We start from the raw sequence: 14651 nt of genomic DNA on the forward strand, positions 1-14651 counted from the left end.
GAAGAAGAATAAAGAAATACATACCTACAGTAATCAAGATTGTTTGGTGTTGTACAGCAGAAACCAATTCAACATTGTAAAGTGATTATCTTCCAATTAAAAATGAATTTTAAGAAAGACTGCTTGGTATTCACAGAGGGATAGACAGGTATAACAGTAAAACAGAATAGTGAACCTAGAAATAGCCCCCAAACAGCCAAATACAACATGCCCAACTGATTTTGACACAGGTGCAAAAGCAATTCAATGGAAGAAAAAATAGTTATTTTAACAAATTGTGTTTCAGCCATCAGACATTCATAGGCAAAAATATGAACCTCGATCTCAAGTTCACATTTTTTACAAAAATTAATTCAAATGAATCATGGCCTTATATATAAAATATAAAACTCTAATACTTTTATGAGGAAATACAAGAGAAAATTTTGTGGGACCTAGGGCTAGGTGAAATTTTTCTCAGACGTGACACCAATTCATCACACATAAATGCAAACGTTGATAATTTGGACTTCATCAAAATTAAAAGTTTTGACCTTCAAAATCTCTTAAGAGGATGAAAAGACCAGTTACAGACTGGGAAAAATATTTGCAGATCACTTATCTGACAGAGAACTTGTATCTAGAATATATAAGGAATTCTCAAAATGTAATGGGCAGGGCTTCCCTGATGGCTCAGTAGTGAGGAATTCGGTTGTCAATGCAGGAAACACAGGTTCAATCCCTAGTTCAGGAAGATCCCACATGCCAGGGAGCAACTAAGCCCCTGTGCCACAACTATTGAGCTTGTGCTCTAGAGCCTAGAAGCCACAACTACTGAGCTCACGTGCCACAACTTCTGAAGTCTGCATGCCCTGGAGCCCGTGCTCCACAGTAAGGGAAGTCACCACAATGAGAAGCCCCCGCTTGCCACAACTAGAGAAAAGACTGCATAGCAACAAAGACCCAGCAGAGCCAAAAAAAAAAAAATAATAATGTTGTGGGCAAAATACATGAGCAGACATTTCACTAAAGAGGATATACAAATGGCAAATAAGCATATAAAAAGATGTTTAACAACATCAGCTATTGGGGAAATGCAATTTAAAACAAAGAGGTATCACAACACATCTATTAGAATGATGAAAATAAAAACATAGTCAAAAACAACAACAACAACAACAACACATAGTCACTATACCAAATGCAGGCAAAGATGTAGAGAAACGATCTCTACATTGCTGGTGGGAATGTGAAATGGTATAGACAGTCTGGAAATTTTTGGCAGTTTCTCATAACACTAAACATACACATACCATCCAACCCAGCAATTGCACTCCTGGGTATTTGTCATGGAGAAGTTAATGTTTACACAAGAAACTCTGCATGAATATTCATCGAAATTTTATTCTTATACACAAAAATCGAAAACAACCCTAATATCCATCCAGGTGAATAGTTAAACTGTAGTACATTCATAGCAATATTACCACTCAGCAATAAAAAGGAATGATCTATTGATATGTGCAACTACTTGGATGAATCACAAAGAAATGATGCTGAATGAAGAAAAGCCAGTAGATGAATCACAAAGAAATGATGCTGAATGAAGAAAAGCCAGTTTCAAAAGGTATGATCCCATTCACATGTGATAAAATTGCACAGTTCTATACATACAGACACAGAAATGAGTGCATTTAAAACTGGTGAAATCTGAGTAAGGACTGTGGCTTGTACTAATGTCAATATCTTGGTTATGTAAGATATTACCATTGGGGAAAATTGGGTGAAGAGTACTTGAGACTGTTTTGTAATACTTTTTTTTTTTTTTTTACAGATCCTGTGAATCTATAATTATTTCAAAGTAAGTATAATATTGAGGTAGGGCTTCCCTGGTAGCTCAGCTGGTAAAGAATCTGCCAACAATGCAGGAGACCTGGGTTCCATCCGTGAGTTGGGAAGATCCCGGGAGGAGGGCATGGCAAACCACTCCAGTATTCTTGCCTGGAGAATCCCCACGGACAGAGGAGCTTGGTGGGCTACAGTCCACGGGGTCGCAAAAAGTCGGACACGACTGAGCGACTAAGGACAGCACAGTCCAGCAATACTGAGGTAAATAAAAGGAGGATAATAAATAAACGAGGTAAGTCTGAAGGACCACGAATATTTTAGAATTCACATATTTGCACGTTATGAAATAGAACTACATCTTTAATACTGAAAACAGACAAAATACAAAAAGAGCCCACATTTTTGTTTAGCCTAGAAATGTGAATGAAAACGACAATTATGAGTTCATGGGAAAGAGTTTGCTGCTTAAACATCTGTATGAGTCAGTTTTCCACCAGAGACAGACACACAAAGACGCACACACAGTCACACTTTTATTCATTCATTGATTAGAAGACATTGGCTTACAAATGTGGGGCAGGCAAGGCAAATCCAAAATCTATAGGGCACGCAATCAGAAAGGAACGACCAGACCCATCCAGATTATCCAGGATAATCTCCCTCACTTTATGTCAACTGATCAGGAGCTTTAATTACTCGAAAATACCTTCAAAGCAACACCTTGGTTAGTGTTTGACTGAATAACTGGGGGCTGTACCCTAACCAAGTTGACTCATCAAAAAGCCACACCTCATAAACCACTTGTGCCTGCAACTGAATAAATTTATTCTGTGAATAGCCACTTCGGCTTGAATATTATTATAGGTGTAATTTAAGCGCAAACGGCTTAAATCAATAGTGACCGACAGCAAGTTGCATACAGGAGGGTCCACTTATAGAACTTCAGAGTTGAAAGGGGCCCTGAAAAGCTTAGGTAGTATTTCAGCACAACCCAGGCACCTCCCCGTCGTCGGCGTCTCCAGCCCTCAGAGGTGGTGAGGCGCCTCCAGGCTGCAGCGCACCCAGCAGGAGCTGAGAGGAACCCACCTGGAGCCCCGCGCGGCGCGTGCGGGAGCAGCAAGTGGGCGGGGCCTCAAGGCGCGCGGCGGTGGCAAACTGCGCCCGGCCCGCCAGAAGAGCGCGCGGCGGTCAGAGCGGTCGGACAGCAGGGAGCCAGAGACGGGTAGGGCGAGCGCGGCCGGCGGTTGGCTGCGGGTGGGGGGGCGGTTGGAGTGGAACGCGGAGGTTGGGGAGACGGTGGAGAAGGAAGGAAGGGGAAGAGGCGGAGCGTGGGAGCGCACAGTGTCAGGAATACAATAGTGTTCCGCGCCGCTTCAGCCGCTGCCGCCGCCGCCTCCTTCGCTGCCGCCGCCGCCCAACCGCCTGCCCAGCGCTGAGGCCTGACGGGCCGGGCGGGCGGGCGAGGGCCGAGGGCGGGAGCTGAGGCGCGGGGGCCGGCCCCGGCGGATCCGGCGGCGGGGCGGAGGGCGGGGGGTAAGGGAGGAGATTAGGGGGCAGGTGCGAGGGAGGGGAGAGAAGAAAGCGAGCGGTTCAGGGGGCGGTTACCACCTCTACCGGACTCGCCCGGCACGTTGCCGGGCCCTAGTGTGGAGCCGGGAAGGAGCAGCGGTCGCGCCGCGCTAAGGTAGGCGCCTCTGACTGGACGCGGGGCGAGCGGGTTTGGGGGGCGTCGCGTCGGGTGGGTAGCGGGAGTGGCGGCCTCTGGGGGTGGAAACAGGCGCCACGGAGCGCAACGTCCCAGACCAACCTCGCCGCGCTCCGGGTCGGTCCGGCTCCACACGGCGGTGGCCTCCGGCGTCCCCAGAGCCTTGGAGCCGAGAGCGTGTGTGGGCTGAGGTAAAGTGCCCGGTGGCTCCTCGGCCGGCTCCGGGCAGCGCTGGGTGGCCGGCCCGGGGGCGTGGGTGGTGGGGGCGGCCGGCCGTGTTCGGCTGCGGCTACACTCGGGCAGAAATTGAGCGCCATAACTGTTGCGGCCGTTTCCTCCGGTGCCCCCTCCTGGCGCCCCCTCCCTCCCGGTTTACTGCCTGCTCTCGGGGCTCCCGGGGTCCGACTCGCGGCGTGAGGACCCGCTCTGCGGGCCCCCTGGGGCCGGATGCTCCAGGGAGCGGGGGCGCACCCCGACTGTTTCGCTGTTGAGGGGCGGGAAGAACCGAGTCCCAGAGACTGGGGGCCGGGCGGTGCGGGCGGCGGCGTGGTCCCGCCGTTGGTGAGCCCCGGCGTCCCGCGGGCTGACGAACTTTCCCTCCCCCTCGCGTTATTGTTCCAGAGCTGCCGGTCCCGGGCCGCCGCGACCGGCGAGTGCCGGGCGGTCCGGGGGGGCGGGGGTGGGAAAAACGGGAGGGCTTTCCGAATCTTACGGGAAATTTTTTCCCACAGCTGGGCACGGCAAACTTAACTTTTCTCAGCGATTGAGTTGGTTTTATTCCCCACGCCATGGGGATATCGATTAAAAAAAAAAAAAGTCTGCCTCCAATCTTTTCCTCTCGCTTTTCTCGAGCTACTGCTTCGGTAAAGTCCGGCTTTAAATTGCACGCGGTAACCAACCTGCGTTTATTATTTGTGAGGGGGGAAAGCGGGCGAGGGACCTCGAGTGTGGGACCATAATGGTGGTATGTGAAGGCATGTTTAAAAGTTGGTATCATTGTGTAGCCCTGGGACATATGCAGCTCCTAAGCATTTGGCGAGAAACTTGTTTGGCCGCTTCTCTGACTTTCTGAGATGCAAGGAAATCCATGCTCTCAGATGTTCATGGGGTTGTTTTTGATGTGAGATCCGTTTATCTGTAAAGCTGAGGATGAGATCCCCGTGTCCGCCCCCCCAGCGGGCCTCCTCGCCCCCCCCCCCCCCGCCCCCGCGCGCGCGCCTGATTGTGTAAGAAATCAAAACCGTGTTGATGGTGATTCCAGTGGCCTGGAGGGAAAGGCGACCTCATTCTCTGATAAAGATAACTGTCTGCTTCTCTCTAAACTGGCAAAGTAATGGAAAATAATTTAGGTAAAGACTGGTTGCACAACATCTTGGCTTAGTTTAAGCAACCCAGAATCCACTTTCCCAGAGTAGTTCTCTTAAATACCTTCCCTGCAGCTATTTCTTGTCAGCCTGGGGGGTGACACTGGGGCGGGGGGAGAAAGGAGTCGGCCTGAACAAAGCATTGTATTTTTATTTAATACTTTCATAATATCTGTAAACAATGGGAATGTGGATCCTAGGCCTCTGCACCCTTTGAATAGTGTAGTTCTCATGCTTTCATAGCATCATGTGGATAAGTGAAATATATGTAGGTTTTTTTTCCCCCTCTTCTGTTTAGCCTAGGAGTAAGGATCCCACCTGCTAACTCAGGAGACTTGGGTTTGATCCCTGGGTCGGGAAGATCCCCTGGAGGAGGGCAGGGCAACCCACTCCGGTATTCTTGCCTGGAGAATCCCATGGACAAGAGGAGCCTGGCGGGCTATGGTCCATAGGGTCGCAAAGAGTCCGACTTGACTTAACAGGCAAGCATTCTATTTACCTTTATAACGTGTCATTTTCTTTTTCATCTAAAGTGAGCTCTGAATTTAAATACTTGAACTATAAGAGGGTAAAAACTCCAAGGGTGAAAGAATTACATGAGATCTTCTCAGGGTTATTTACCATCACTGACACCTTTTCTTCAACTATGCTCTTCTCTACAGTTTTGTTTGCTAGAGAAGTGCTTGTAACCTAGTCTTGGTGCCTTGACAGAGTTTCTTGCATTCTTTGTCCAGTCATTTCTGAAATATTCAGGGGTCCTTGTCTGGTTCTAGAACCTACACTTTCGTTCTCCTACTTTTCTGAGTCGTGTTTCTGTGAGTTGGTGAATCATGGTCACAGGTAGGGGAAAGTGAAGAAGGGCCTCCCAGTCCTTCCTGAAGTGTTTGTGATTAGTTGGCCGCCAGGAGTGACTTGGAAGCAGCCTGAGGGGCACCTGTGACCCACCTTCTGGCCTGTAGAGAAGGTTCCCAGGAGCAGGACAGATGATGGTTCATGGCTCTCATAGTTGAGTTGTATGGGTTAGCGAAAGTTAAAATATTTAAGAACAAAGGATGTTGAAGGCTGTAGGTTGAATATGAATTTCTTTGGTAATGCTTGTCTTTTTTTCTCCTTTGTCTTCCACCAACTCTATCAACCCATTTCTCCCCTAAGCTACACAAAGCCATTTCTTCTTTCTGCATACTACTTTGAGGTATGGCTGGAACTAAGCAAGTATTTGGGGGGAGGCAAGAGGCAGAAAGCATTGGGTGTTTTTGAAGATAGGGCATTACAGAGGGCTTTAATAATCCTTGATCAGGGATACAGAGGTTGAACATTGTGTAGGACATAATGCATCTACTTCCTCATAGAGCTTACACAAAACAGGAGCTGAGGAAGGTAGAGATCATATGCTGGTTTACATTAAGAAAATCTCATCCGAGGATAACTTACTATGATCTTTATTTGTCTCACCTTATAGGTGAGGGTTGAGTGTTGGGTGACACCCATGTGGCACTCTTCTGAAATGGCTAATATGGGGACACTTGAATGATTTACAAGTTTCTACCTGTTGTCCTACTTACAGTGGCTAGGAAAGCTGAAGCATTCTGGTTTGGGGAGTGGGGAAGGTCTAGGACGAGTAGGTAGAAGTGATGCATGAATAAAAGGGTGCTAGCAAGTGGTTGTTACAGACCAAGTAACTACCGCTTTGAGTTTTCTGTTTTCTGGAATCTTTGTGATTCCCCTAGGGTTATTTTTTCTTACTCCCTGTAAGTCTCTCCATAGACAATAGCAGCAAAGCTCTTACCATCTGATCTGTCTCTGTGCTTCTCTTGTGTGGGTGGAACAGTGAGCAAGAAAGTGTGAGGAGAATTTGCCTGGCCCCATAACTGAGCTTGGGGAAGGGAAAGTAAGGACTCAAAGGGTAGCTGACTGAAGAAAGTAGGGTGCCTGGTGTGGGGAATAGTGCTGGAGCTTTGTCCAATAGGATACCTATGTGTTCATTAGTACTCTTCAAGCAATAAATAATTTAATCTCTGTCCCAACCCAGAAGTGGTGGCTGAGCCCTGTTGCCCATGGGATTTTTGTCCTTTGATATTGGCTGACAGGCAAGGAAACATGACTGGAGTGTGTTTTTTGGACCAAGTGACAAGATAATACGAAACCAGCATGGCCAGTACCTTGTGTGTTCAATCTCCTGGGAAAATCTTTTTTTTTTTAATTTCAAATTTTCAGAACATTTCATTTTGATATAATTACAGAAAAGTTGCAAAAATAGTACAAAGAACTCCTGTATTCCTTTTGCTCAAACTTACCATTTACTAACAGTTTGCTCCCATTTGCTTTATCATTTGCTCTGTTTTCTTTTATGACCCATTTGAAAGTAACCATTGAGATATTTGTCAAAGGCATCCGCTCATGAGGGTGGCTCGAATGCAGCTGCTGGGTATAGCAGAATATTGGTGAGTGGTCTACCTAAAGTTGTAAAATACACATTTGTAAATAACATGGAATCTCTAATACTAGATATAGAAATCATTATCAATTGTAAAAGTGGTTAAGATAAACTCCCTTTTTGTTGTCATTTTTGTCAAGTTTGTTTTTAGCTATGCCAAACTTTAATATTTTTATGAAAAGTCATTCCACCACTCCCCAACTTTGTACTTATTATATATTCTCCAACATTTTAATTTATTTAGCAAATTTGTTTGCTAGGGGTATAAGACGTGAAAGATATTCATCCCCTTGAAAGCTCAACATCCGGTGGAAAGGTAAGGAAATCTACCATCTCAATCAAGGGGAAGAGTATTCTGCTGAAGGAATTTACATGGCTGATTGGAACATCAGGCTGGTTAAGGATTTGAAGAGTTAAATACCTGGGAGTCGTTTGAAAAGTATGTAAATGTGAAGATTCATTTTTTCTGATGCTTGCTGCTCTTAGTTGACAAGGTTCATGAGTTAGAGAAACCTTTGGTGTCATATACAGCACAGGCTGTAGGGTCATGCCAACTTGGATTTTAATCCATCACTTGATTTTGACCACTTAATTTCACTGTGCCTCGGTTTCTTCATCTGCCAAAACACACTTTTGAGGTAATAATTGCTCTATAAACATTCATCTTCCCTTCCAGAATTGCATTATGGGGGAAATAGCATGAACAGGATTAGGTATTAAGGTGAAATCCAAGGAGGTGTTTCTATTTTTCTACAAATAAATATCTAATTACTAATCGTACTAAATTGTGATGAAGATTACTATGAGGTAATAGCTATAACAGCAGTGATGATTTGTTAAGCATTTTTTGTGTGCTAAGCATTGTGCTAAGTGCTTATCACAGGGTTTCTTTCTGAGATATGAAGCTCAAAGAGGTGAAGCAATGGTAACTTGCCTAAAGTCAAACAGCAAGTAAGAGGTAGAATCCTTCAGAGAGGGAGATGGAGACCAGCATGGTGCCTTGAATCCTGAAGACTTAGCAGGAAAAAGCAGGGAAAAAGAGAGAAGGGATTGCCAGGCAGAGGGAACAGCAGGTGTTGTAAGGGCACTGAGGTGGGAGAGAGGTGGTAAGGATTCAAAGAGGTTTGACTAGGACCTGGAGAAAGAGATGAGACAGGCAGGGTAAGATTGACAGGGTCTTAGGGGACCTCGTTAAGGAGCTTGTGTTTTACTCCAAGGGCTGTAGGAGGCTGCTAGAAGGTGTTTCTGTGTGTGTGTGTGTGTGTGTGAATCCAGAAAGGCATCTCCTGAGGCCTAAACAAAAGTGGCTTAAGAGAGTCATTTCCCTTTTAGTGTCTCACTTAGTGATCCAATAGAGGCAATGTTTCTGGCCCAAATGTGTAGATCTTAAACAGTTTTTACTGCCGGCCATTAACATGGCTAAAAAGAGTTGCTGTGATGCTGGAAGAAGCTGGTCCTGTGGAATGCTTCTAGGAGGTTTAATTGGGCTCTATTACCTGATGCTTTTTAGGCTGCATTGAGGGAGCTCTTTGAGCTTTCACCAAGCCCTGTCAAATGGGGAAGCAAGTAGAATTGAAAGAAAAAGTAATTCCTAGAAACCTGAGTTCATGTTAGAAATGGAACTGTTGACTATAAGACTTTGGTTTAAATATATCATGATAAAGATGCTTCATTGACTAAATGGAAATTTTTTGTGTTGTGTGTGTGTGTGTTTTAGTGTGTGCCATCTGTGATGGCAGACAGTGCATTTGTGAGAATCCAGGAGGACTCAGGAATTTTTTTGGTACTTATATATTTATTCTCATCCAGGTACTGCAGGTTTTTCTGTTTGGAACTATTATGTGCAGAGTAAACTTCATAGGGGAAGATCAGTGTTCTCTTCCCCTTTCCATATGTATTGGACCACAGACATATTTACTTTGGAGTAGCCTATGTCAGTTAACTTTTTTTTGGAGGAGGAGAGGGAGGGTGGTTAGCTGGCAAATGCATGATCTAGGATGGCCTTGCTCATACATCTGGTAGTTGCCAGGCTGGTTGGTCTAGGAGGCCCTAAGCTGGGATGGCTCATCCTCACTCCAAGTGGTCCCTCATCCAGCTGGCTAGTTTGGACTTGTTAACATCATAGTCTCAAAGGCACAAAGAGTAGCAGATGAGAGCAAGCACCAAGGCAAAAGCACTTCTCAAGTATCTTGTCTGTCACATTTGATACTGCCCCATCAGCCAAATCACAGAAGTTCCTTGGCCAAGCCCAGAGTCATTGTGGGAGAGGACCCTCCAAGGCATGGACACAAGGAGATGTGAGAAAATTGGGGACCATTACTGCAGTAATGCATATTAATTATTAATGAATATAATCTGTTTTCCTTTGATAAATCATTTTAAACACTTACTTATAAATGTAGTGTATTCTTTTTTTTTTTTTTTTTTTTGCCACACCACACAGCATTATGAGATCTTAGTTCCCCAAACAGGGATCAAACCTGTGCCCCTGGCGTTTAAAAGCACAGAGTCTTAACCACTGAACCACGAGGGAAGTCCCAATGTAGTGTATTCTTGAAACTAAATAATATGATTGTGCCATCTCTCTTTTATCAAGTTTGAAGCTGAGTGATGGTTTTTCTGGAAGGAAGCCAGAGGGTGACATTGTGGCTCAAGATATAGTCTCATGAGTGGCTTGTTGCTCACTGATCTTATATGGCTATTATCAAAGGAGCCCCTGGGTTTCCTCAACCTCTGGTTCAAGCTTTAGCACAAAAACTGTAATGTGCTAGACTGCAATAGGTTTTGAGGTCAAGCAAAAAGACAGTTAATTGGGAATCCATCACTACCTGAAAGATGAGAGAAACATTTGCAGCCTTTCTTCATAACCTTTATGTGAGTTACAGTTTTACCTAAAAGAAGAAATCCTTATTTGGGCATTATAATAAGGACAAAGAATTCTGTTGCTGCTGCTGCTGCTGCTGCTAAGTTGCTTCAGTCATGTCCGACTCTGTGCAACCCCATAGACGGCAGCCCATCAGGCTCCACCGTCCCTGGGATTCTCCAGGCAAGAACACTGGAGTGGGTTGCCATTTCCTTCTCCAATGTGTGAAAGTGAAGTCGCTCAGTCTTGTCCGACTTAGCGACCCCATGGACTGCAGCCTACCAGGCTCCTCCGTCCATGAGGTTTTCCAGGCAAGAGTACTGGAGTGTGGTACCATTGCCTTCTGTTAGGTATGTTTTATTTGGTCAGAATTTTAAAATCTCTGTGTGGTTGCAGTGAAGAATCCACTGTTGTGCTACAGAGTTAGTGGCCAGCGATTAGTAATTTGGGGCGTCAGCCGGCCTTTGCTTGTGACGATTTTAGAAGTAATACCTTTTACATACCTGAAATAGGTTTTGCAACCAGCTTGTGGCCTGAAATATATTACATGAAAATTCAACTGGATCCTAGTAAGCACGTGGGGAAAACTGAGTAGAAGGCTTTATTTTGTACATCTTAGAGCTCCAGAAAATTGCCTGGTGATAGAATCTCAGTTTCTTTTTTTTCCTCTTAGGAGAAAAACTAAACATCCCTGATATTTTAAAAGTCAGTGACTTGGAAATAGCCATCAAAATTATAAATGCACATATCATTTGACCCAGCAAACACTTGCAGAAATGAATTCAACAAATACTTGCATATTACTTGGAGTATTGCTTATAATAGCAAAAGAGTGGTTATAGCCTAAGGATCAATCAAGGCTTGATTTCCGCAGTAGAATATTACATTGATATCACGTGATCTTCAAGATGTACAAAATGAAAAAGCAAGAAATAGAGCACTGTATATTGTATACTACCATTTGTGTATAATAGTGGGGCAGTAATACATGCATTTTTGCTTATATAAGCATAAAATATTTCTGAAAGGATATTCAAGACACTGAGCTTTGGGGCACACATGGCTGGGATAGAGGGAGGGAAGGAGACTTCATTGCATAGACTTTTATGTATGCTGCTGCTGCTGCTAAGTCGCTTCAGTCGTGTCCAATTCTGTGCGACCCCATAGAGGGCAGCCCGCCAGGCTTCCCCGTCCCTGGGATTCTGCAGGCAAGAACACTGGAGTGGGTTGCCATTTCCTTCTCCAATGCATAAAAGTGAAAAGTGAAAGTGAAGTCAGTCAGTCGTGTCCGACTCAGCGATCCCATGGACTGCAGCCTACCAGGCTCCTCCGCCCATGGGATTCTCCAGGCAAGAGTACTGGAGTGGGGTGCCATTGCCTTCTCCGACTTTTATGTATACTTTTGGAATTTTAAGCCATGTGAATATATTACCCTATTTTAAAAATGAAGGACATTTATCTAAAAAGAAATGGTGTATGTTTATGGTGATATGAACTTCCATTGACCTGGTCAGAACTATCCTTGGTAAAAAATATATCCAGCCAGTTTTGTTTCCTAGAAATGCCTCAGAATAGCATACTTCTGAATGTTTAACTATAGCCCTACCTTTTCCAGAATGTCATATGAATGGAATAGATGCAATATGTAGCCTTTTTTGGTCTGATTTTACTTGATTCATCTAATAATACTTCTTTCCTTTTTATCATTGAATTGCATTCCATTGTATGGATGTACCACAGTTTGTTCATTCACCTGTTTGAGGACACAACTTGGTTGCTTCCAGGCAATTATGAATAAATCTGAATAAACATTTTGTGTGGATATAAGTTTTCAGTTCACTTGGGTAAATACCTAGGAGTGGGATTGCAGAGTTTTTATAAGAAACTGCCAAACTATCTTCCAAAATGGTTCTCTGTCATTTTGCATTCCCACCAGCCATGAAAATGAGTGTATGTCAAAGTTCATCTTCCTGTGTATGGATGTCCAGTAGTTCCAGAACCATTTGTTGAAAAGACTGTGTTTCTCCATTGAATTGCTTTTGTACTTCTGTCAATGCTTGTGACATATGACAATGCTTGTGTGGGTCTATTTCTGAGGTCTCTATTCTGATGAATTGATCTGTGTGTCTATCACTTTGCCATTACCACACTGTCTTGACTACAATAGATTCATAGGATTCTTGAAATCAGGTAATATGAATACTGTTATTTTTTCTTCTTTATCAGAGTTGTAGTGGTGAGAGAGGACATCCTTAATTTGATCCAATCTTCGAAAGTATTCCATCTCTCACTGTTAAGTATGCTGTTAGCTGCAGGGTTTTTTTTTTTTAACTCTCTTGTGCTGAAAAGGGCTTCCCAGGTGGTACTAGTGGCAAAGAACCCACCTGCCATTGCAGAGATGGAAGAGATGTGAGTTCAGTCCCTAGGTCGGGAAGATCCCCAGGAGGAGGACATGGCAACCCACTCCAGTGTTCTTGTCTGGAAAATCACATGGACAGAGGAGCCTGGTGGGCTACAATCCTTGGGGTCACAAAGAGTTGGACATGACTGAAGAGACTTAGCATGCACACACACTGAAAAGATTTAATATAGGCCTAAGGGTGCTATCTTTAGAAGTCCTGCTTGAAAGATTGACCCTTGACTGGTATCTGGGAAATTGGCTTTTCAAACATTTTTCTAATTAACATTTTTAAAAATTTTATTTGGTTGTACCAGGTCTTGGTTGTGGCATGCACAGTCTTTGATCTTTGTTGCAGTGTGTGAATTCTTTAGTTGCAGCATGTGGGATCTAGTTCCCTGACCAGGGATCAAACCCAGGCCCCCTGCATTGGCAGTGTGGAGTCTGAGCCACTGGACCACCAGGGAAGTCCCTCATTTTTGAAACATTTTGAAAAGAAAATATTATATTCTACATTCATTTATTCCTTTCCCAGTGCTTTTCATTTCTTTATGCTAATCCAAGTTCCTACCTTATTCATAATCTTTCTGCCTGAAGAATGTTCCTTTTAACATCAACTTTTATGCTAGATATACTGTCAGTAAATATTTTGTTTCTGTTTGAGAAAGTCTTTTTTTCCCCTCACTTTTGAAGGACATTTTCATGGAATGTGGAATTTTCATGGAATGTTGACACTTTTTTCCTCTCTCCATTGTTGCCTTGCTTGCGTGGTTTCTGGTAAGTCTGCTGTAATTCTTTCTTGTTCTTCCATAGTTAATTTGTCTTTTTGCCTCTGGTTCCCTTTAATCACTTTGTATTTGCTTAGGTGTGGCTTTCTTTTTTTCATATTTATGCTGCTTGGTATTCTCTGAGCTTCTTGTATCTGTGGTTTGTTGTCTGTCACTAATTTTGAAAGTTCTCAGCCATTATTTCTTCAAATAATTATTGTGCCCAGTTCTCTTTTTTTTCTTCCTTCTGGGGTTCCAATTACAAGTATGTTATTCTGTTTGATATTGCCCCACAGTTCTTGAATGCTGTGTTCTATTTTTTTCTCTTTTGTCTCTTTTCATTTTTATTGACCTGATCAGTAAACTTGATCTGTATGTTCACTTATTCTTTCTTTGTCTGTGTCAGTTCTGCTGTTGAGCATGGTGTGTTTTTACTGTTTTCATACTGAGCATTTCCATTTGATTCTTTATCACAGTTAACACCTCTTTGGTGAAATTATCCATCTGCTCTTGCATATTGTCTACCTTTTCCATTAAGAGTTTTTAGCATAGTAAACATAATTCTTATAGATTTCATTTCTGATAGCCCCAATTTCTGTGTCATACTGAGTCTGGACCTGATGGTTGTTTTGGCATTTGGAATATCTTCCTGCCTTTTATTATACCTCGTAAATAAGCTGAAAGCTGAACATGGGTAGGAGAACACAAGTTTTCTTCTGCTAGGCCTTTAGTGTGGGGATTTAAATTAGTCAGGAGTTGGCCTATGTTCCATCTTTGTTTTTGCTATGGGCACCAGAGATTTCTGATTCTTCTAGTGATTGATACCTTCTTTTTGACTCCTGCTTAGCTTTGGGTTTTTCCTTGTGCTGTTTCCCAAGAGGAAAGAGGGCTCTTATAGCCCTCCCAGTTGTATTCCACCATTGCTAACCCAGTAGCTGGTTTGCCAGGTGGTGGTTGGTGGGGGAGGAGTTCTCTGATGATTTGAATAACTCTCAGGCAGGTGCTGGAACTGCCTTTAGTGTGTCTTGAGTGTGTCCTTCATAAAATTTCCTGCCCCGCTTCCAGGGGTGGAGCTTCTTTTTCTTTTACCTCTGTTCCTTCTCCCAGCTGCAATGAGTATCCACCAGTATCCTCAAGCCAGAGATTTTAAGTCCACCCCTCAAACCCCTGCAAATTAAGCCTTTTGTTCTGTGTGATAGATAAAGGAAAGGGGTCTGAGTGGATTTCACAGTGAGTGCTGTTTTCCTCAGCCAACCAGCACCTTGGTGGAAGCTTTGACATTTTTCCTAATCC

The 14651-nt window shown here is 43.9% G+C and overlaps 1 protein-coding gene across 2 annotated transcripts in view; it reads left to right on the forward strand.

Annotated features, from left to right (window-relative positions):
* The first annotated feature begins 2955 nt into the window (after positions 1-2955).
* The window catches only part of JADE3 (jade family PHD finger 3), a 138332-nt gene continuing 126636 nt past the window's right edge, over positions 2956-14651 (forward strand). Inside the window, exon 1 of one of the 2 annotated variants that reach the window (XM_005898183.3) lies at positions 2956-3049. The gene's annotated coding sequence lies outside the window, so the exon portion shown is untranslated. Of the gene's footprint in view, positions 3050-3353; positions 3512-14651 lie in introns of those variants that run through there. The other variant, XM_070365641.1, reaches the window with a different exon arrangement.

Source organism: Bos mutus, chromosome X (assembly GCF_027580195.1).
Source record: "Bos mutus isolate GX-2022 chromosome X, NWIPB_WYAK_1.1, whole genome shotgun sequence".
NCBI lineage: Eukaryota > Metazoa > Chordata > Mammalia > Artiodactyla > Bovidae > Bos > Bos mutus.